Here is a 22,659-nt window from a genome sequence, read left to right on the forward strand (position 1 = left end):
TTGAACTTAGTAGCACTTGGATTGGATGCACAAGGAGTGCTCAACTTTCACAGTCAATATTGTGTGCAATCAGCATGCACCTCACTCCATGCGGCCTTGCTTTATGTGTGTCTCACTTTAGTAAAACGAGTAGGAAAAAAATATGTGGACAGAAACTGTTGGAATCTTACAACCCTGTGCGTAGGCACAGTAAACCAAATATCTCGTGGGCCACACATATAACCCCCAATGGGCTGCATATGGCCCACAGGTCACCGACCACTGATTTAGGTTGATGACTCATGAAACCCAGCCATGAGGAAATAAGATGCTGCCTGCTATAAACATTTTGAAAAGGTTTAGACTTATGTGTAGGTGTAAGCGGAACAAGTCCTCCAAATCCTCTTGTATGCTAGTGCTATCAAAGGTATCTGAGATTTTAAAAGGAAATTTTACCAGTTCCAAAGTATATGTTTGTTGCTGAACTTTCTGGTTCCTCTCCACAAAATCAAACCAGTGAGATTAGCAGATGTCTTTGTCTGAAGAATAGGACTAGCAGCTAGAGCACTGAACTGCATTTAGGAGATCTGCGGTTTGTTCTTTTGTCAAGTTATGGACTTGAGAGAATCACAATCTCTTTGTAAAAGGCAGATGATTATATTTGCAGGAGGATTATGAGTAGAGCTGGGCAAAATATTTTGGCTACCTTTTTTCCACCAAAATTCCATGTTTTAATGTACTTTTGGTACACTTTGTCAGAATGCTGCAAGTGGCAAATTCCATTTTCCCAGTGGCTTGTAACATCTGGGATAAAATTCCACCAACCAAGGGGTGAAAGCAGTTCTGAAGCAGACCCCCTTTTATCTCCCATCTGTTTTGACATCAGACTTCCAATCCATCAAGCCCTTCTGGCCACACAGGAACAGACCAAATGGCAAACAATCGTAATGGCCAACTGTTCGGCTAAGCAGAAGAAAACATTTTGTGAATTCATGTTGATTTTCCTGAATTGTTTCAGCTGGAAAAAATTTAGAAATGTTGAAATTATTCATTTTGACCTTTTAGAAATGTAGTCTTTTGTTTAGAGCAAATCATTTGGACATTATCAAAACAAAATCTCTGGATTTTTTTTAAGACTAATTCACATTGGGGGTCACTTACATCCCACAAAATGGAGGAGAAATGTGCTTATGTTCAACAGCCCTGTGGTTTGGTCGTTCACCAGGTAATGTTGGAGACCCAGCTTTGAATCCCCATGCTGGCGGAAGGTTATAACCTAGATGTACTTCATCTCATGTGAGTGCCTTAGGCACCAAGCTGTAGAGTCATCAGGGGTTAGGACATTCACCTGAGAGAGAAGAGAGCAGGAAAAAGAGGCCAGTAACTCTGCCCAATCCTTGGTTGTGTGAATGATGCCCTAAATTGCCGTATTAATGTAGTTAAAAAAAATCAAAGTACTTTTATTGTAATTGGGCTACAATTGAGAAGGGTCTCATGCTAATAGGATTCAGATTGTGTGAAGACAGAAGAAGCCACTAGTAGGAGAGTAGAGTTCGATCTAGTCTGTGAGGTGAGTTGAAGCAAACAATTGGTGCTGTTTAAAAACCTGAAGGGTAATTTTCACTGTATGCCTGGTTGAGGACATTGCTGCTCAGTAATTAAGCACAATTGTATTCCATTCTGAGCTCACAGGTGCATTTGCAAGTCTACCCCATGGGGTTTTGTGGTCTTTTGGTCTGCAGCAGTAGCTTCTTATCCTGAAGACGAAGTTCCAACTTGGGGTGGCTCTGTAAAGCCTTTTATGGCAATTTGTGTGCTCCTGCTTTCTGTTTGTCTGGGGTGAAGTCACAGACTTCGTTCCACTCAAACCTTGGAAATGACATTGAGAGGCAGCCAACATCCCTGTATGCTTTCTTCAGTGTCCAAGGCATGGAAACTTCTCACAGGGGTCATACTCACGGCCAGCTAAGAAACGTTCTTAAAGAGGCTACCCACTTATGGAGAAGAGACCTTTTGGGAAAATTCTTCCATACAGCTGATTGGAGGAGCTAAAAACACCTTTTCAAAAGCGTTTAGGAACCCTTTGCGTTAGATGTACAATCAAAGAGGGAATGCTCCCTAACTTATTGTAGAGCAAGGAAGCTACTTTTCATGACACCTTCCTCTTCCAACCACAGAGATTGTGAGACCGTTGTCATCATTTCATCAAACCTGTGTCAGCTCATATTGATAGTGTCAGCTTCAATTTCAGTGAACCTTTGCCATATGCTCTCAAACTGACCCCTGAAGCAGAGTTTGGGCTAACATGAGAATCAATGGGAGTATAACTTCAGAAAGAGTCAGGCTGTTATGGGGAGTTGTGCAGCGGCATGGACTATCCTGATGGATTAGACCTCTGCTGGTACCCTGAAATGTAAAGAATTGCCTCCTGAATCCTGGGACATCCACGGGCTAGGAGAGCTACTTATCCAACTAAACCACCCAATCTGGATTAAATGATTTGCAGTTTTGATGGCTTGGATGCCATCGATGCTATGCTATCTTTGGCCCACAATAGGGGTTTTTACATAGAAGGCTACGATTTCGCTCAAAATATTTTGTATACATTTTTATACTATGATTACTAGAACCAAACTGTCTAACCTGCACTAGGAGGGAAACATTTAAGTGTTGACTGTTTCACTGATAATATTAGCTTATTTTTTTGTACAGAGCAGTGTCACAAGAAATGAAATATTACTGCCATTTGATATGTACAAAGACTAATCTGTATATGGGTTGATGGTCGACTTTGCATGGACATACCAAATTTAGGGAGGAAGCCATGGAGCCCTTAGGATTTGGTTCTGTGTAGATAATGAGGCTTAGCTGAGAAACAGAATGTGCCAATCAAGCACCCACATGCTGTGTATAAAGCATGTTTAGAAAAGCTAGCATTAATACTAGAAACAGACTCATTCGTGATGGACTCCAGATGATTCCATGGATGTTAATATGAAAACCTGGATGTAATTCAGAGATTGTTGCACTGTTAAAGAAATTATGAGACACTTTGGAACTAGCAAAAAATGAAAATGATTCACAACATCTTTCCTAAGTGGGTTTTTTAAAACATTTATTTTGCAGTGGCTTTAAGCACGAGCCAGTTAGGTAAAAACATAAATTTTAATATGCATGTTTGTGGGCAAAGTTTGAAATGAAACACATCTGCAGAACAGCACTGAAAGAACAATATCTCAGACCTTTCCCTCAAACCTTCCCAAAAGGGATTTTTAAAAAGGTTTATTTTAATTTTTTACTCTTGAGCGTTAAAATGTTTGAGAGTTAAGCAGACAAATGGCTAATATTGGCCTCAGTTCAGTAAAGATCTGTGTGAGAGAAAGTATTGATTTTCTTTTTTACCTGACATATGTTATTTCTCTCACATCACTCAAGCAAAACTCTATTGGCCTCCATAGGATATTTAACTGAACAAAGACTTTAGGAAAGGGAATGAGAAAAGATCCTGGGCCCTTTTTTATCATGGGGCTGTTGCCAGATGCTGCTGGTGGTACAGTGTGAAACAGCCATGGAGTACCCAGAGTTCTGGCTATATTTTGCAAGGAGCAATCCTGCAGCCAAAAGGGAGGGAACCGATAAACTAACAGGTCTCTTCTGTCTCTCATATATTGGATTCCATGATTCATTCTGCTTAAATGCTGGAAAACTTTTCACAGTTTAAGCTCTTTCCATTGTCACCAGTGAGTGCATGCTGAGAATGTATCCATAAGCCAAAACAATTTTCTCAGCCAACTTTTGCATGGAGGAAGGGGTAAAATGGACAAAATAACAAACTTAGATCTCTGCCTCCGGTCAGCAATGGGAAAGTTAATTGAAAATCACCTTTTCTCCTCTTCTGCACCGTTGTGCTCTTCCCCCACACAATCTACAAATGTGTAATACATTTCTATAACCTTGAAATAAGCACCTACATTGTCAGGATCTGATCCACACTTATTCTTAAAGGGTTTGTCCACCATAGAATATAAATCCACGTGTATTAATCAACACGTGCATTTTAATCTTTCATACCCTATAGCCTAATTTTTTCCATTGGGGTTTTTGAATCTCTGTATTAGGCCTTTAAAAAGTCCCCATGCTTTTACACCTTTATCTGTTAGGCCCTAAATTGTATCTGCTATCGTTCTTGGAAGAAGTTCTTATGCCCTTCCTTCTTTCCTTTCCCCCACTAAACCTGTCAACCTTTCTGCTTTATGAGCAGAAGAAGGTTATTCTTAAATGACGCCAGTTGTTTTCTCCTTTGAGGAATAGAAAGAGAAGAAACATTTATTGCTGAGCAGAGGAGATGGGAAAAGGAGAGACAATAATGACATGGGTTTTTTTGTGAAAAAGATCATCCTTCCTATGATAAATATTTGAAACAAGTAGGTGTGTATGTAATACAGAGACTGAAACCACTGACAAGGGAGAGTGAAGTCTGCTTTATGGCCCTAGCTAAGAGCCTGCTGGCTTTTAGCTTATGTGGAAGAGGCAAGTGGTCATAGGTTCAAGTCCTCTTGGCAATGACCATGGTCCCTCGGCTCGATGCATGGATTGTAGGTTTGCCTGCAACTTATCTTCAGGTATTTAGAAATGCGTGTCTATTATTGTTTCTTTGAACATAAATGTGATAATCTTCAGTCAGAAAAAGGACAGGGCTAACAATGTATGCTCTATTTCAAGATAGCAACTTTGTGGGGGGGGGGGGAGGGAGGGTTGTAAATCTGTTTAGTATGCCAGCAAAGAGAATAAATAGCTTGTTATGTTTGTGCAGTAAAACACTTTGAGGTGCTTGGGATGAATAACCTTGTTGCGTACCACAAAGGAATGTATTTAAATTTATTTGGGAATAGAGTAGCACCTATCTAGGACTCTATCTTAAAGACCTAACTCTGTGCTCCATTCCAAGGTCTGTCACTGATGATAAAGCTAATATACAGGATATATGAACACTGAATGCTAATTTCAGAGATCTCTCCATTTTAAGTGTTTGTTTGTTTTAAACAAACAAGCAATCTTTAACTTAATTTAGGTTGCTGGATTTGCCCATAATACCGGTTTTTAAACTGAAAACCAGAAGCCACAATCAAAACACCAATGAGTGGGCATTGTGATAATTAAAGGCTTAGCTAACATTTAAAATATATATATAATCAGGGCTCGACAAACTATGTAATCTACTTGCCTGTGGCCTGTGGCAAGTACATTACAACCCGGAAGAGCTGGGTTTGGGAAATCTGCGCATGCACAGAACAATCTGCGCATTCGCAGATCACCAGACGGTGCGGCTGGTGAGTGGGGCTCACCGCGGCTCGGCGAGCCCTGTATATAATGCTAGATTTAGCCATATCCCATAATGTCTAAACAATAAACAGACATTTTCCAGAGCCTGTGATCTGGTCTTGGAATAACAAATAAAATATTTTATCTGGGATTTAAAGCCTCCTATATTTAAAATAAAAACGAGGAAAAGGTTAAAAATATAGCAAGAAATTTCCAGGACCTTTCTGTGGGTTGATATTCAGAATAATTTATTCCTTGTGAAACACCAAGAAAAGCTTGTGTATCTCATAAGATCACAGGCATTTACATTTCAATGGCACTGCTATGGAAGCATTAAGATAGTCAACTAAATCAAGAATTTCAGAGGGATAGCAGAGTTAGTCTGTAACTGGAAATACAGGCAGTCCCCGGGTTACATGGATCCGACTTACATCGGATCCCTACTTACAAACGGGGTGAGGCAACTCCGCACTAGCTGCTTCCCCCCAGCAGACCAGGGAGACGTGAAGCTAGCTCCCCCTCCAGCAGACCAGGGAGACGCGGAGCGGCTTTTCTCAGCAGACACCTCAGCTTGAGAATAAAGGACTGAGGGAAGTGAGGTGTGGGAGAATAAAACTGAGCTCTGGAGAAATGTTTGGCTAGAGTTTCCCCTACAATATGTACCAGTTCTGACTTACATACAAATTCAACTTAAGGACAAACCTACAGTCCCTATCTTGTACGTAACCCGGGGACTGCCTGTACTTAAAAAAACAACAAATAGTCTGGCGGCACCATAGAGTATGTCTACATATCAAAGTTAATTTGAAATAACAGCTGTTATTTCGAATTAAGTTTAACAATGTCTATACAGGCAAAGCGCTATTTCGAAATAAAATTGAAAGAGCGGGGTGCTTAATTCAAATTAGTTAAACCTCTTCTATGAGGAATAACGCCAAATTTGAAATAGCTAATTTGAAATAAGCGCTGTGTAGACGCTTATTTCAAAACAGGAGGCCTCCAGCCTTTCCCAGGATGCCCTGGTGGCCACTCTGGGCCAAACCAAGAAAACTCTTCTGCCCCTGCCCCCCAGCCCCGGAGCCCTTAAATGGGTAGAGTCTGTTTGGCCACAGGGCCTGTGCTAGCTCTAGGTCTGCCAGCCCAGAGCCTGCAGGTGCTGTCCCTGACCCAGCATGAGTGAGCCAGCCAGTTCCAGCCAGCCTTCCACCACTCCCCAGGAGCAGGCTGGCAGCTCTCAGGAGCCTGCCAGGGGACGGAAAAGGTGGGCGCCTTCCTGGTCCAGTGTGGAGATCATGGACCTCATTGAGGTTTGGGGGAATCCTCCAACGTCCATGATCTCCACACTAGATGCAGAAACGCAGCCATCTACAGACGGATGGCTGACAGCCTGGCTACCAAAGGCCACATGCGCACCTAGGAGCAGGTGCGCCTGAAGATAAGAGCTGAAGCAGGCCTATGCCAGGGGCAGCTCCCAACCAGGGGCAGACCCAGACCCCTTCCCCTACTTTGAGGCCCTGGACCACATCTTGGGGGGGCCGGATGGTCCGTGCCCCCTAGGTGGTCATTGACCCTAGGGCAGAGGGCCTGACCAGGGCACGGAGGAGGAGGAGGAGGATGAGAACGATGGCCAGGAGTCGCAGGAGCCTGGAGGGAGTGTGGCACTCACCCTGGACCCCCGAGGCATACCACCAGCAATTTCACCACTGTATTCCGAGGCCGAGGAGGCCTCGACATGTGAATGCCATCACTGTCCCCTTATGTGCGGCAGGGGAGGAGGGGGAAGAGGGAGCCCAGGGACCACGCGTGTGGGTCTTGCTGACCACGGATCATGCAGCAACCTGTGCATGTGCAATGCCAGCTGGGACATGTGGCCCCAGCTGGCTATCACACAGAGGCCCTGGCCCGTTACCCACACACTTTTATGTATGAAGGCATGACATGCTCCATACCTGGGGAGGGACACTGCACGATGCCCTCCCTCCACAAGCCCCCTCTATGCAGAGGCAGGGCACATCCTCCCCTCCCCCCCACACCCACACCCACACTGTATACAGCTCAGGGCATGGGTACAGTCCCGGGCCAGCCCACACTCCTGGGGATAGCAGGACATGATGGTGCGGAGACCTGCTGTCCTCAGCTTGCAGAGGTGGGCTAGGCTTTACCCAGTGTGTCCCCAGGAAGAACTGACCACTTGTCTGGTTTCTCCATAGCTGCACTAGCTGCGAGTGCAGGGTGCAGCTGGGTCAGAACAAACCCTCCCATGGAGGGGACTTGCACCACCTCCCCCACTTTTCCCTGAGGCAGCCCATCCACTCCTTGCTCCCTCCCCTCCTGGCAAAATGGCCGAAGACTGCCATACCTGCTTGAGCACTGCTCTGATGGTGGATTTCCCCACACCGAACTGATTGCCTACAAATCAGTAGCTATCTGGCATGGAGAGCTTCCATAGGGCGATGGTCACACATTTCTGGAGGGGAATGGTGGGACTTGTGTGTATCCCATCACCGCAGAGTAGGGGTGAGCCACTCACAGAGCTCGAGGAAGGTGTCCTTCTTCATTCTGAAGTTCTGGGTCCACTGTTGGTCATCCCAGCGCTCCAGGATGATGTGGTCCCACCAGTCGCTGGTGGTGGCCAGGCGCCAGATGCAGCGGGGCACACTGGCATCTGGCTGCTGCTCCTCCACAGCCCCCAGGGGGGTCCGGAAGAGGACCTGGGGGTTGGGCTGCTGCAGATGGTGCCAGGCAGACTCCAGCACTTGCTGCCAGGCTTGCAGCAAAAGATCCAAAAGAAACACCAGAGTGCCCAGGGGCAGCTCTGGCTCCATGGTGCCGAGTGCTGTGGTGTCCCAAGTGAGGGCAACCAAGGAGGCAGAGAGAAAAATGCTTTGCTGTCCCTCAGTGAGGTAGGCAAGCAACCAGGGAAAGCTGAGAACCGGCTGTCCTGGGGGGTCCCTTTAAGCACAAGCCTCAGACAGCAGCCACACAAAGCAACTACTGACCTGATGCCCTGCCGGAACCAGTTTCAGCTGGCCTTAAATGCGATTCAGCATCCAATCAGTGTAGACGTGCTATTTCAAAATAGCAAAATGCTATTTTGAAATGCATGTTATGTGTAGACGCGTTATTTTGAAATAAATAACGTATTTGGAATTAACTATTTCAAAATAAGATATTTCAAAATAATGCTGTAGTGTAGACATACTCAGAGAGACTAACAACACATGTGGTATGAATTTTTGTGGGCATCACCCACTTCTTCAGATGACTGGAGTTATTGAAGGCCCAGTTTCTAAATAAATAGGAGATGGTGGGGGAGAGAAGAAAAAAGAAGGGAAAAAAAGAGGGAAGAAATAGTCAGGTAGAGCAGTGTTTTTCAACCAGTGGTATGAGTACCTATGGGTTACTTGAGAGAAGTCTGGACAACTGAAATTTGGAGAAAACTGAATTTTTGTTTGAAGTTTTACAGCACTTTATTATTTTTGTACTTTTTGCACCCAAAAATTTAATCGCCTATCCTGCTACGATTAAGTTGTTTAAACAAACGTGTTGCAATGGTAGAAAAAAATTTGTGTGTCTGAGAACTGTAGGTACTGGGAGTACTTTTAATTTTTTTAAAGGGGTACTTTATAAAAAAGGTTGAGAACACTGAGTTAAGAGTGTCTATGCTACATGAAGCTGATAGTGAAGGTGCTAATTGTTCTTAAGTACCCATTGTTTGGTTTGTTTGGTGACCACAATGTGTTGCATGTTTTCCAGATACAGGCAGTCCCCAGGTTACATACAAGATAGGGACTGTAGGTTTGTTCTTAAGTTGAATCTGTATGTAAGTCGGAACTGGCATCCAGATTCAGCTGCTGAATCTGGACACCAGTTCTGACTTACATACAGATTCAATTAAGAATCCCAGGCGTCCCCAAGTCAGCTGCTGCTGAAACTGATCAGCAGCTGATTCCAGGAAGCCTGGGGCAGAGCAACTCTGCCTCGGGCTTCCTGTAGTCAGCCGCTGGTCAGTTTCAGCAGCGGCTAACTTGGGGACCCCTGGGGTAGAGCAGCTCGGGTGCTGCTGGGTTGGTCCAGTAGCGCGGCCGCTCCTCGGCGCTACTGGACCAACCCAGCAGCACCCCAGCTGCTCTGCCCCAGGCGTCCTGATTCAGCCACTGCTGAAACTGATCAGCAGCGGCTGAATCAGGACTCCTGGGGCTGAGCAGCTGGGGTGCTGCCGGGTTGGTCCAGTAGCGCCAAGGAGCGGTGCTGCGGGACCAACCGGCAGCGCCCCACCTGCTCTACTACAGGCCCTGGGCTTTGCTCCACATCTCCCTGGTCTGCTGGGGGGGGGGCACTAGCTGCGTCCCCCCCCCCCCCCCCAGCACACCAGGGAGACGCAGAGCAAAGCGGCGGAGGACCCGGGCTGGACCGCGGCGCTTCCAGATCAGCGCCGCGGTCCGGCCCGGGTCCTCCGCAGCTTTGCTCAGTGTCTCCCTGGTCTGCAGACCAGGGATAAGCTGAGCAAAGCCGCGGAGGACCCGGGCCGGACCCGCGGCGCTTCCAGATCAACTGGAAGCGCCGCGGGTCCGGCCTGGGTCCTGCGCCGCTTGGCTCAGCGTCTCCCTAGTCTGCAGACCAGGGAGATGCTGAGCCAAGCCGTGCAGGACCCGGGGCCGGACCCGCGTCCGCTTCCAGATCAGCTGATCTGGAAGCGCCGCGGTCCGGCCCGGGTCCTCCGCAGCTTTGCTCAGTGTCTCCCTGGTCTGCAGACCAGGGATAAGCTGAGCAAAGCCGCGGAGGACCCGGGCCGGACCCGCGGCGCTTCCAGATCAGCTGGAAGCGCCGCGGGTCCGGCCTCGGGTCCTCCGCCGCTTGGCTCAGCGTCTCCCTGGTCTGCAGACCAGGGAAACGCTGAGCCAAGCCGCGCAGGACCCGGCCCGACCCGCGGCGCTTCCAGCTGATCTGGAAGCGGCCGCGGGTCCGGCCCCGGGTCCTCCGCCCCTTGGCTCCCCGTCTCCCTGGTCTGCTGGCTCCCACAGCAGACCAGGGAGACAGGAAGCAGCTTTTCTCGCCCCGGAGAAGGCGGGCGGCGGGACCAGGCGTCCCACCGCTCGAGTCCTCCGGGGCGAGAAAATCCCCGTTCGTAACTGCGGATCCGACATAAGTCGGATCCGTGTAACTCGGGGACTACCTGTATTCAAGAAGAGATAGTACTTACCCCAGTTAGCTTTGACTATAAGGAAGATGGGGACAGTCTTCCCAGTTTGGTTGTAGATTGCAGGTTTTTTCTATCTGCATGAGAGATATAAAATATTAGCTAAAATTGTATGTATTAAAGGAGGGCTTTAATCCTCCAAAGGTTGAGTGTTTTGGTTGTGACAGGCAAACACCAATTAGAAGCTTCCAAAAGTCTTGTAAACACACTCCTAGATTATCTGTGGAGTGTACCTATTCACAGGAGGGACTGGGAAAACTACAAAGTTTCCCTTCAGTTAGCTATACAGACAGGAGGAGCATTAGCAGATGAAGCAGAAGCTAGGGGAACAGACTTCTAACTCCATGCTTTCCTGGGTCCTATAGTGAAAGGAAGTGCTAGGCTTCCAAAGGCCCAGAGGAAAATTGTGTGGTAGGCTAACCAGCCATGGTTTTCTGCTGGCTCCTCTTTTCTCCTTTGGGTGGCTGATTTCCCTGCAGCTGTACAGTAGCGGTTGCAAATGGACCCATGATGAATGAGCGCTGTTTGAAGCATTAACTCTCAGCTGAATTTCTGCTTGGAGATCAGTGAGCTCATCGTGAAATGATTCCAGAGAAAAGTGGGTGTGCTGCCTCTCCTCAAAACTGACAGATCACATGCCCACCATCTGGAAAAAATGCCTCATACTCAATCTAGTCAATTAATTGAAGAGACATTTAAAAGAAGACTTGATCATGGTCTATAAGCATCTACAGAAGGAGAAAATGTGATATTAAAGGATTTTTCAGTTGAGGATGATCTTGCTCAGCGACAGTTTATTGAGTTACAGGCAGGAATCACTGGGTAGAATTCTATGCCCTGTGTTTTGCAAGAGGTCATACTAGATGATCCAGAGTGGTTTCTTTTTGGCCTTTAAAACTATTAATTCTCATTGAGAAGCTGAGTCAATTGTAAGCTCCAAGATGTTAAAAGACTTGTTCATAATCACATGGTGAATTGGGAGTCCTGATTCCCTGGCCATGATTAGTGGCTAGATTTACAAAGTTACAGACAGTCCCCGGGTTACGTACAAGATAGGGACTGTAGGTTTGTTCTTAAGTTGAATCTGTATGTAAGTCGGAACTGGCGTCCAGATTCAGCCGCTGCTGAAACTGACCGCCAGTTCTGACTTACATACAGATTCAACTTAAGAACGCCAAGCGTCCCCAAGTCAGCTGCTGCTGAAACTGATCAGCGGCTGATTCCAGGAAGCCTGGGGCAGAGCAACTCTGCCTCGGGCTTCCTGTAGTCAGCGCTGGTCAGTTTCAGCAGCGGCTGACTTGGGGACGCCTGGGGCAGAGCAGCAGGGGTGCTGCTGGGTTGCTCCAGTAGCACCGCTCCTCGCTCCTTGGCGCTACTGGACCAACCCAGCAGCACCCCAGCTGCTCTTCCCCAGGCGTCCTGATTCAGCCACTGCTGAAACTGACCAGCAGCGGCTGAATCAGGACCTGGGGCAGAGCAGCTGGGGTGCTGCCAGGTTGGTCCAGTAGTGCCCAGAGCGGCGCTGCAGGACCAATCGGCAGCGCCCCAGCTGCTCTGCCCCAGGGTCCACAACAAAAGCCTGGTCTGCTGGGGGGGGGGGCACACTAGCTGCGCCCCCTCCCCAGCAGACCAGGAACACGGGGAGCAGAGCCGCAGCGGCAGCGGGGTCCCGCGCCTCTGAGGCTTTGCTCTGGCAAAGTCTCAGAGGCGCGGGACCCCACCGCGGCTGCGACTTCAGTCCCGGTACCCCTGGTCTGCTGAGGACCGTCTCCAGCAGACCAGGGGCACCGGGAGCAGCTTACGAACGGGGCTTTCTCGCCCCGGAGCTCGCAGGCAGCAATCCACCACCTCGACCTCCGGGGCGAGAAAGCTCCGTTCGTAAGTGCGGATCCGACATAAGTCAGATCCGCGTAAGTCGGGGACTGCCTGTATTTCGACACCTAAAGATTGACATTGACGAAAACTCCTGAGCAGGTTAGATTCTTACCTTTAAAATCAATGAGAGTTAGACACCTAACCAGCTTGGGGATTTTTGTAAACCTCGGTCATCACCTAGCTGCATCTTTTGGTGCTTAAATATCTTTGGCCCTGGATTACTCTTGCCCGTACTGTAGTTCCATATGTACAGCTGCATGAGCAATTTGTCAAGTAAAATCTGTTTTATGCTTATAATGCCCTTTTCTCCTCCTACATTATGAAAGCACTGTGTGTTTGCTATTCCTAATTGACAAATAATCTGTGCAAATAAGTATAAAGTTATGGTTACTTGTAGGAAAGATGTATTTCAATAATCGTGTAACTCCTAAAATTCGTAGTGGTTACATGATTACTCGGTGCTCCCAAGTGGGCCAGCAAACAGTGCACTCCCAACACTGCTGCCTCTGTATCTTATAGTTTTGCCAGTTCCTTTTGCAGCTCCTCACTCTCTTTGATCTCAATTCTATCATCTGCACATTTTTCCCCCTCCTTGTTCATCCCTCTTTCCCAGATCATTCAGAAGATCTTAACATTAGTCCAAATATTGATCCTTTGTCGCTTAAGCTATATTTACACAAAAAGAATTTGCATCTCCACTGTTAGAGGATACCCACATCCTCACTGACCATAGATTTCAACTTATTGTCAGGGCTCGACAATTAGGGCAATCTATTCACCCGTGGCGAGTAGATTTTAGCCCGGTGTGGCCGCACAGTGTGGTCAGCACATGCACAGTGTACCAAACTGCACGGCTGGCGAGTAGGGCTTGCTGCCGCTTGTCAAGCTCTGCTTATTGTAATGCTAAAAATATCAAATGATACAATAACTGAAACCAAAATACTTTTATACACCTCTTAGGCTATGTCTACACTACCAGGTTATTTCAAAACAAGTTATTTCAAAATAATAACTCCCAAAATAACTATTTCAAAATAAACGTATTCCTCTTCACAAGCAGGAGTTATTTCAAAGTAACAAGCCCATTATTATCAAAATAACAGGTTTGGGAGTGTGGACACTTGCCTTGTTATTTTGAAACAAGGGAAGTTATTTTGAAATAACTCCCCAGTGTAGACATGCCCTCAGACATACTTCTCATAACACAATAAAGATTTATAAATTAGTTATCTAAATAAAAAGCAATCATGCCATAAAGAAAAACATTTAAGAGTTAGTGAAACTTTCTGAAAAGATCAGATTATTTTTCAAAGCTATCATTCTGAGTTACACTGACATACAAAATGCATCACACACATTTATTACTATGCATGATGTATATTGTTTGTATGTGAATATTGTTTCTGTCTAACAAATCTGGAAAGTCAGAAAAGACAGAAAATCTTAGCATAAATCTCTCTTCGTTTTCTTGATTTTTCAGAAATCAAATAGTGTGCATCGACACTGCACCCATAGGTCGAAATAAAATATGCAATTTGAGCTATGCAAATTGAGTATCTTATTTCGATCTAATTTCAAAATAGCTTATTTCAAAATTTGGTGCTGTCAATACAGCGCCAAATTTCGAAATAAAGTGCTATTTCAACAAGTCTCTTCAAGAGTTACAGGGACACCAGAATAGCATGCCCATTATTTTGAAATCTATTTCAAAATAACAGACGCATTTAAAGATGCGGAATAGCTATTTCAGAATACTTCCAGTATCCTGAAATAGTGCCACGGTCCAGACATAGCCATACAGAGGAGTCCAGCTATGTTGAACTTTTTCCATGGGGAATTCCATAGGATCATAAACTTTTCCTCAGGGTCTACTACCTATTAGTCTACCCTGCAAAATCACAAGCACTTTGTAATGAGATATTGTTACAATGAGGAATCATTGGCAATATAGAGTCTTTTAATAGATAAATTACTGCTTAATTAAGCTTTCACTATCTGTTCCATTTCCATGTAAAACTGAGAAAGGAACACAGTTTACAATTACATCAGTAAAAAAATTAAAATAAATGATTGACGTACACAATATAAATTATACATATTTATTTAGACAGTGTAACATACAGATGGTAGTGATAATGATTTCTCCTTGGTTTGGGCATCTATGAAAGAGAACCATTAATTTCTGACACAAAAATCTGGAGTTATTTTGATGAATGAAGTACATCAAAAAGACTTTTTTTCTCCTTTGGGTTTCATTAGATGTACACCTTCGTATCAACACATCCTGGTGGGATTCTGGAAGCAAAGCTTATCTTCTATCATGGATAATTTAAAAATATCAGAAGCATGAGAAGCTGACAACTGTAATTTTAATATGACAAATAATTGAGCTATTTTGTATGACTTTCAAAAGTTATCAGTTATGCCATTATCAGGAATCTCAGCACCATTTGTCAAAAAAAGGACCTGTAGGTAGCTATTTAGAGGGAAAACCATGATTTTTCATGCAAATTCATGTATTGGGAAATTGCTGTACAGATTTATAGAGAAGCAAGTAAATGAAAGAAAATAATCCAGTGGTGCCATTAAAGTATGCAGTTAAGGGAAAACATTGTGAAAAACATGGGAAGTAAACCCTTTCTTACATAAGAACAGCCATACTGGGTCAGACCAATAGTCCATCCAACCCAGTATCCTGTCTGCTGACAGTGGCCAATATCAGATGCCCTAGAGGAAGGGGACACAACAGGTAATCCTCACATGATTCCTTCCTTGTCACCCACCTCCAGAGGAACATAGGCTAGGGACACCATACCTACCCATCCTGGCTAATAGCCATTGATGGACCTAACCTCCATGAATCTATCTAGCTCTTTTCTGAACCCTGTTAAAGTCCTAGCGTTCACCACATTCAGATTGACTGTGTGCTGAATGAAGAAAAGCTTCCTTCTGTTTGTCTTAAACCTACTACCTATTAATTTCATTGGTGACCCTAGTTCTTCTATTGTAGGATTATGTATATAACTTTTCCTTCTCTTTTTCCACCACAGTCATGATTTTATAGACCTCTATCATATCCCCCCTTAGTCACATCTTTTCTACGCTGAAAAGTCCAAGTCTTTTTAATCTTTCTTCATATAGGACCTGTTACGGGGTCCAGGGGCCACCTCTCCCCCCCCGGGCATGCCCGCCGCCCCGTTCACTGTCTCAGTCCCTCCCGGTCTTCATTAAACTGTGCCCAGTCGACTCTCTCTTCGGTCGCCCAGACGATCCCTCGAGCGAGGAGGTGAGGGGGGTCTGGGCCCTCCTCTCTCCAGACCCCAGCCCAGGGCCCTAAGGTGGGGGAGACTAACCTCTCTCCCCCAACCTGGCTGATGGGGCACAGAGCCTAAACACATCAGCCCGCGGGCTCCAGTCTGCACTCGCCCTGGGCTGCTTCCTCACGCCCTCGCTTGTGCGCTCGCTCGCTCACCAGTCGGCTTGTCACGCTGCTTCCTCGTGCTTCTCAGTCCCTTCATTCGGCATCCTCTTCCTCGCTGCCCCCTTCCCTTCTGACTCTGCGGTTTTTATACCTGGGGAAGGTGCCGCCCCCGCTCCTCCAGAATGCCTGCACCGGCGCTCGCCCGCGGCTCCACCCTCTCTTCCCCAACTGTCTCCACTCACCCCCAGCATCCTCCTTCCCGCCGGCATCAGTGGGTAGTGGGGCTGCCTGGGGGTGTCTGTGGGGCCAACCGCTCCGAGGCTGGCGGGGTGGCGCTCCTCCCCCGTTGCCACCGTCGCCCCCGGCGTGGGGGGCACTTCCCCCGCGGTGCTCCGGGCAGCGCCGGTTGAGCCGCCTGCCGAGCGGCGCGTCCCGGCTGCCCCGCTGGCCGCGCCTTCGGCGGCGGCGAGAAAAGCCGTGCCGCATCTCCCTGCCTCGCTCGGAGGGGGCACCCTTAGTGCGGGGTTGCCTCACCCCATCACAGGACCTGTTCCAAACCTCTAATCATTTTTGTTGCCCTTTGTTGAACCTTTTCCAATGCCAATATATCTTTTTTGAGATGAGGCAACCACATCTGTATGCAGTATTCACGTATTTCATTCTCTCTGTCCACCATTTCTTCCACACAAGGCTTTTAAAACATTATTTCAGCATTTTAATAGATAAACTACATATTCAAGTTCTCTCTGTTAGGCTATGTCTACCCTGCTGAGCAATTTCGGGATTCTGGAAATATCCCAAAATAGCTATTCCATGTCTTTAAAGCAGCTCATTCTTTCAAAATAGATTTCAAAATAATGGGTGCACTAATTTATTGTTCCACAATGGTTCAGGGATGTTTCAGAAGAGAGCTTTATTTCGAAATTTGGCACTGTGTAGATAGTACCAAATTTCAAAATAAGCTATTTCAAGGTATGGGTGCAGCGTAGACACACCCTTACTCTTTTTTAGTTCAAAATAAATAAATACTTGCAACAGTAATGTACAGAAGTTTTATCTCTGAATTAACTTCACACTTATATTTGATCAGAAGAGCATCACTAGAACCATCTAAGACAAGTTGTTCTACTTTCCATTAAGGTTTTCTTTTCGCCTCATAAAGGTTGGGCCAGATTCTGAACTCAGTTACTTTGGTTTACATTGATTGAAGTCAGGTGATTGAAGATCCAAATTCTTCTTCTTGTAGCAACAAGGTTCCCTAGTTATAAGTTAGGACCCCTTTATAGAAGGAGCTGTGCAAACAGTCTGGTTTTCTGTCCATTAATGACCAAATTCTGCTTAAATGCTTAGTCATAATAGATGTAATACAGTTCGAACCTCTCTAGTCCAATGCCCTCAGGACCTGACCTATGCCAAACCAGAGAATTTGTTGAACACGGGAGGTCAGTGTTGTCTGGGTTTTAGAAAACATTTAGGGGTAAATTAGAGCTAAATAACAGCACAGAACACTTTATGGGACTGTGGGAAACGAGGCCACACCCATGACAAGTGGGCATCTGGCTAATGAAAATCATGCTGGGCCACAGATGTTGCCAGACCAGAGAGTGCTGGATTAGGCGGCACTGACTCTAGAATGACTTATTCAGCCATATGAAGAAGAGAAGTGGCACACTTAGCAGAACAAGACAAATACATTAGGGAGAGAATTGGCAACCATAAAAACCTGTAATAGAAACCGAACAGTGGAAAGACAATCATACCAGAATATACAGAAGTTGATTGCTGGATCAATCCTACAATTTTCTTCTTACTGAAGACAGATTTTAAAGGATACTCAATATATGCTATTTTCAATATCTTATGGACCTACTTTTGGCTAGTATCTTTTCACCCTCAATATATATAAGTATTTTTCTTGGGGTTTTTTTTGGAAGAGAGATGCTAAAAGGGCTTATGTGTTTAGCTAAGAGAAGGCAAAGTGGAAGAAGTGAGTCTTGTGCTTGGCAATATTTGTTAGGGTCCTTAGATCCTGCAGGAGTTTGTTCCACAGTCCACGACTCCACTTGCGGGAGATTGATCTTCTGGTGTTCGTTTTAGCGGATCTAATAAAGACTGGTTAAATCGAACACTGAGGGTACCACTTCACTGCTACTCCTACTTCTCGCAAGGAATAAGGGAAGCCAATGGAAGCATTTGCTCCTGTCAAACTCCCACTGCGGAGACTGTGCCAAGCTCGGTTTAGGCAAGTCAACTCCAGGTAATTTACGTAGCTGGAGTTGCGGAACTTTCAAGTCTTGTATATACTTGGCCAAAGTCTCATACTGTTCCCTGAGAAAACGCCATCTACTGAATAGACAAACTTTACTCATCTAAGAGAAAATTCCACTGTGCCAGAGGAGTGGCATTATCGTCCATGGTCTTCATCCCAGAACAGAGAAGACAAGATAAATTGGTGATTTTTATATGAGAAATTCATGTCCTAACAGTATTGTTTTTTCACAAACATTTCAGGGCTTCTTTATTATAACAAAGCAAGCCCTCCTTTTCAAAACAAAATCTCCTGAGGCCAATTACTCAGTTATTTTCTTTCTGTATATCACCTTTATGTTACAGTCTTGGTCCCAAGGACTCACACCAGTGGGGGCTGCCTGACTGTTTGAAGTTTTTGGAGATTTGGATTGTTTGTAGTCTGAGGACATATGGATTACTGAGTAGAATGCAGATGAGGTAGTTAAAAGTTCACGATAAATACCATTTATCATTTTGTTCTATAATTTACAACATTGATCATGGATATCTCACTGTGTGTGTTCGTGTGTGCACACGTGCATAAGTATATACACATGGGCTGTGTCTAAACTAGCAAGTATATACACATGGGCTGTGTCTAAACTTGCCAGCTGTCTACACTGGCTGCTTGAATTTCCACAAGAACACTGACTTCCTACTGTCTGAAATCAGTGCTTCTTGTAGAAATACCATACTGCTCTTGCTCAGGCAAAAGTCCTTTTGCGCAAAGCTTTTGCGCAAAAGGACCGGTGTAGACAGCTCAAATATGTTTTGCGCAAAAAAGCCCCGATGGCGAAAATGGCGATCAGGGCTTTTTTACGCAAAAGCGCGTCTAGATTGGCATGGATGCTTTTCCACAAAAAGTGCTTTTGCGGAAAAGCCTCCGTGCCAATCTAGACGCTCTTTTCCGCAAATGCTTTTAACGGAAAAGTTTTCCGTTAAAAGCATTTGCGGAAAATCATGCCAGTCTAGATGTAGCCATGGGGTATGAATGGATGTGGGTTGTTTATGTAGGAGTTCTATAGTAAAAAAGAATTGCACAGTTGTAATTGTCTCTTAGTGGTAGATGACATTTTGCTGATATAGTACAGAATCAGCATGGGTCTCCTGCTTGGAAGTAGAGAGCCTGACATAGGAAATGCATTGCACAGTTGGAATAAATGGAAATATCAGAAACTTTTAAAGCTTTAAAGTTCTGTATTTTTAAGGAAACTTGTTTTATTTTACAGTGGTTTAACAGTATAACATAGTTTGTTTTGCTGCGGTGAAGACTCTCTTCTCATAGAGAAACCAAACTTTTTCTTCCGATGTAAATTGTACTTTTTACATTGAAGAGGTGATAACATTTGGGCCATGCTTGATATAAATTATTCTTTTACTGTACCCTTTGGGAGTTCAAGCTCTGGAATGAAACCAAAGCTGCAGCTGTGGCAGTAACCATGTGGCTTCTCTAACGAGAAACATCTTGCTGGTTCTCCTCCCGGTCCCCAGGATAAACTTGTACACTACCCAAAAAATAGACTCCAACTCATGGTTAGGCCACAATCTACTGAAATTTTCTTTCATTTGGATAAAAGAATGTATCATTGAATTGGACTTAATTAAAACTTTTTGGGGAAAAAATGTTGGGAAAAATGACGTTTGTGTGTTGAGAAGCCTCTAGAAAAATATCATCTTTCGCCTTTTCTGTCTGTTAATCCCCAAACCTCCAATGCAATAGATATATATTTTTTAAAAGTACATAATCCTTTTATACAAACTGCAGAAATTTTAATGTGGATTTGCTGAAAAAAAATGAATTCTTCAGATTGTGCTTTGTTTCAAAAAAATTAGTTAATTTTTGAGAGTTTGAATGCCACACACTGTTTCATTAATTCTAACACATCACCCACTGATGGGTTAATTTTGTGTATATGGAATTCTATGCTAAACATAATTTTGCTTTAGCAGCTTTATTTACACCAGTAGGCTAATTGCCGGGAATCCCACTTGTTAAAATTAGTTTATGATGTGTTAGCAAAAACCAAACTAATTAAATTAAAGCTGACAACCACACACTTTGTTTTCAGGATGAAATTTATATTTACTTGTTTTTTTCAGTGGTGTTGAACTATTGGAACACAGAAGAATTCACTTAAAAGAACACAGATTGCAAGTACATTCTTAAGTTTTGTTATAAAATACAGCTTTTAAAATTCTTTGTTACAATTTACTTAATATTTCTGTCTACAATGCAGTGAAATGGAGTGAAACTGGTAAACCTAAAATGATGATAGTCTATTTTTGTTAGGTTCTTATATTGTCCCCATCACCATATTATCTGAACTTCCAGTTCAGTATGAAGCAACAAGACACATATCAATAATCATTCTCTTTCTCTCTCTCATTTTCCCTCTTATACTGCAAAGCTAAATTCTGATGTTATGGACTCTTAGGGTATGTCTACACTAGTTCGATAATTCGAGCTAGGTAGGCAAATGAGGCGATTTAAATATCCCGGGCTTTATTTGCAAGTTCCCGTCTGGTTGCCATTTTGAAATTTCACTAGCCGTGCGGCTACACATGGCAGTGAAACATTAATTTGAACTAAGTCCTTAGTTCAAATTAACTGTTACTCCTCATATGCAAATAAAGCCCAGGATATTTAAATCCTGGGCTTCATTTGCAACTCCAGTTGCCTCATTTGCCTACCTAACTCTTTTGGGAGAAGAATGCAAATGCAGGCAAGTGAAATTGCAAATGAACTGTGGATTTGAATTTCCCGTGCTTCATTTGCATAATGGCGCTTTTTTGAAATACCCTATTGTGAAAGAAAAAACGCAGTCTAGACAGGGCTATTTTGAAAAAAAAAAAAAAAAACCCTTATTTCAAAATAACCCTTACATCTCTAAGGAGAAAGGGTTATTTCGAAAGAACGGGATTTTTTTTCCTGAAATAACCCAGTCTAGACTGAGTTTTTTCTTTTGAAATAGGGTATTTCGAATAAGCTCCCGGATGCCATTATGCAAATGAAGCACAGGACATTCAAATCCACACTTCATGTGCAATTTCGCTTACCTGCATCTGCATTCCTCTTTTGAAAGAGGAATGCAATGTAAACATACCCTTAATCTTTCAGGCAAAGGTATAACAATAGCAAGTGGCTTGAAGATGAAGTTAGAAACATTCGCAATGGAAATAAGATGCAACTTTTAAAACTATTAATCTGACATCTTTCTCCAGCTCCACAAACACCAAAAAAGCCAAGGTGTTTAATGCCCATTTTGTTTCAGTTTTCACTAAAAAGGTACATCAGTTGTGACCAGATACTTAACAACAAGGGGGAAGGAAAGCAAGCCAAAAGAGAGAAAGAACAGATTAAAGAATATTTAGATAATCTAAGTAAATGTCATGGCCTGATGAAATGCACGCTATGATACTTAAAGAACTAGCTGAAACAATCTCAGATCCAGAAATGATTGTCTTTCAGAACTCATGGAGGATTGGTGAGGTTCCTGAGGATGGGACAAACACAAAGGACCTGGGGAATTGTAGCTCAGTCAATACCTGGAAAGGTACTAAAACAAATCACTAAATAATCAGTGTGTAAGATCACAGAGGATAATAGGGCTAAGGCATAGCGAACATGAATTTGCCAAGGAAAATCTTGTCAAACCAACCTAATTTCCACTTTAGTAGCCTAACAGGTGGATAAGAGGTGATATCTTATTTTTTATTTAGGCCTTTGATACTAGGGAATCTAGAGTCAATGGTCTAGATGAAATCACTACCATACAATTGATTGCAAAACCATACAAAAAGAGTAGTTGTTAATGGTTTGCTGTCAAATTGGAAAGATATGTCTAGTGCAGAGGTGGACAATAATTTTGATGGGGAGGGAGGGCCACTCCAAGAATTTGGAAAGTAATTGAGGGCCACACTCTTCCATGATATTAATGAAGGAGGTGCAGGGTTTGGGATGGAGGTTAGGCGCAGAAAGGAGCTTGGGTTAAGGGATTGGGCTGCAGGAGGGAGCGTGGGGTTTGGGAAGGAGTTTGGGTGAAGGAGGCGGTTGTGACCTGGGGCGCTGGACTGGGCTCTAGGGGGTTAGAATTGTGTTCTAGGACAGGGAATTGGGATACCGGAGGGGGTGCAGGGGATTGAGGTGCAGGGGTTTGGGTTGTGAGCTAAGGCAGGCAGGGACTATGGTCTGGGGCAGAGGATTGGGGTGCCAGATCTGGAAGGGGATATGGGTGGAGGAGGAGGCAGAGGATTTGGGTATGTGGAGTAGGGAGGCAGGAATGGGGGGCAGAGGGTTTAGGAGGGGAGGATCTGGGGTGCTAGAGGCAGGCTCTGGCCAAGAGACTTATCAGCCAACGGCCCAGAAGTTTCTGAAGCAGCCTCCTTGTGTGCTTGCCTCCACACAGGCGGCAGCCATGTACTTTTTGAATAACTACAATCCCCGGAGGGGAGGAGTTGTGGTGATTCATGGCTGCCTGTTTTTCAGACAGACAGCTCCCATTGGCCAGTTTCTGGCCAGAAACAGGCCAATTGGATTGTGCTGAGGGCGGAAAGTGCCTGAAGCCTTCCCCCC

General features: G+C 44.7%; 1 long non-coding RNA gene across 1 annotated transcript in view; it reads left to right on the forward strand.

Annotated features, from left to right (window-relative positions):
• Nucleotides 1-20,601, forward strand: part of LOC142829489 (uncharacterized) — a 94,485-nt gene extending 73,884 nt beyond the window's left edge. The window contains exon 4 of the long non-coding RNA XR_012903917.1: nt 20,187-20,601. This is a non-coding gene — a long non-coding RNA (uncharacterized LOC142829489). The remainder of the gene's footprint in view (nt 1-20,186) is intronic.
• Nucleotides 20,602-22,659: the final 2,058 nt, after the last annotated feature.

This window comes from Pelodiscus sinensis, chromosome 5 (assembly GCF_049634645.1).
Source record: "Pelodiscus sinensis isolate JC-2024 chromosome 5, ASM4963464v1, whole genome shotgun sequence".
NCBI lineage: Eukaryota > Metazoa > Chordata > Testudines > Trionychidae > Pelodiscus > Pelodiscus sinensis.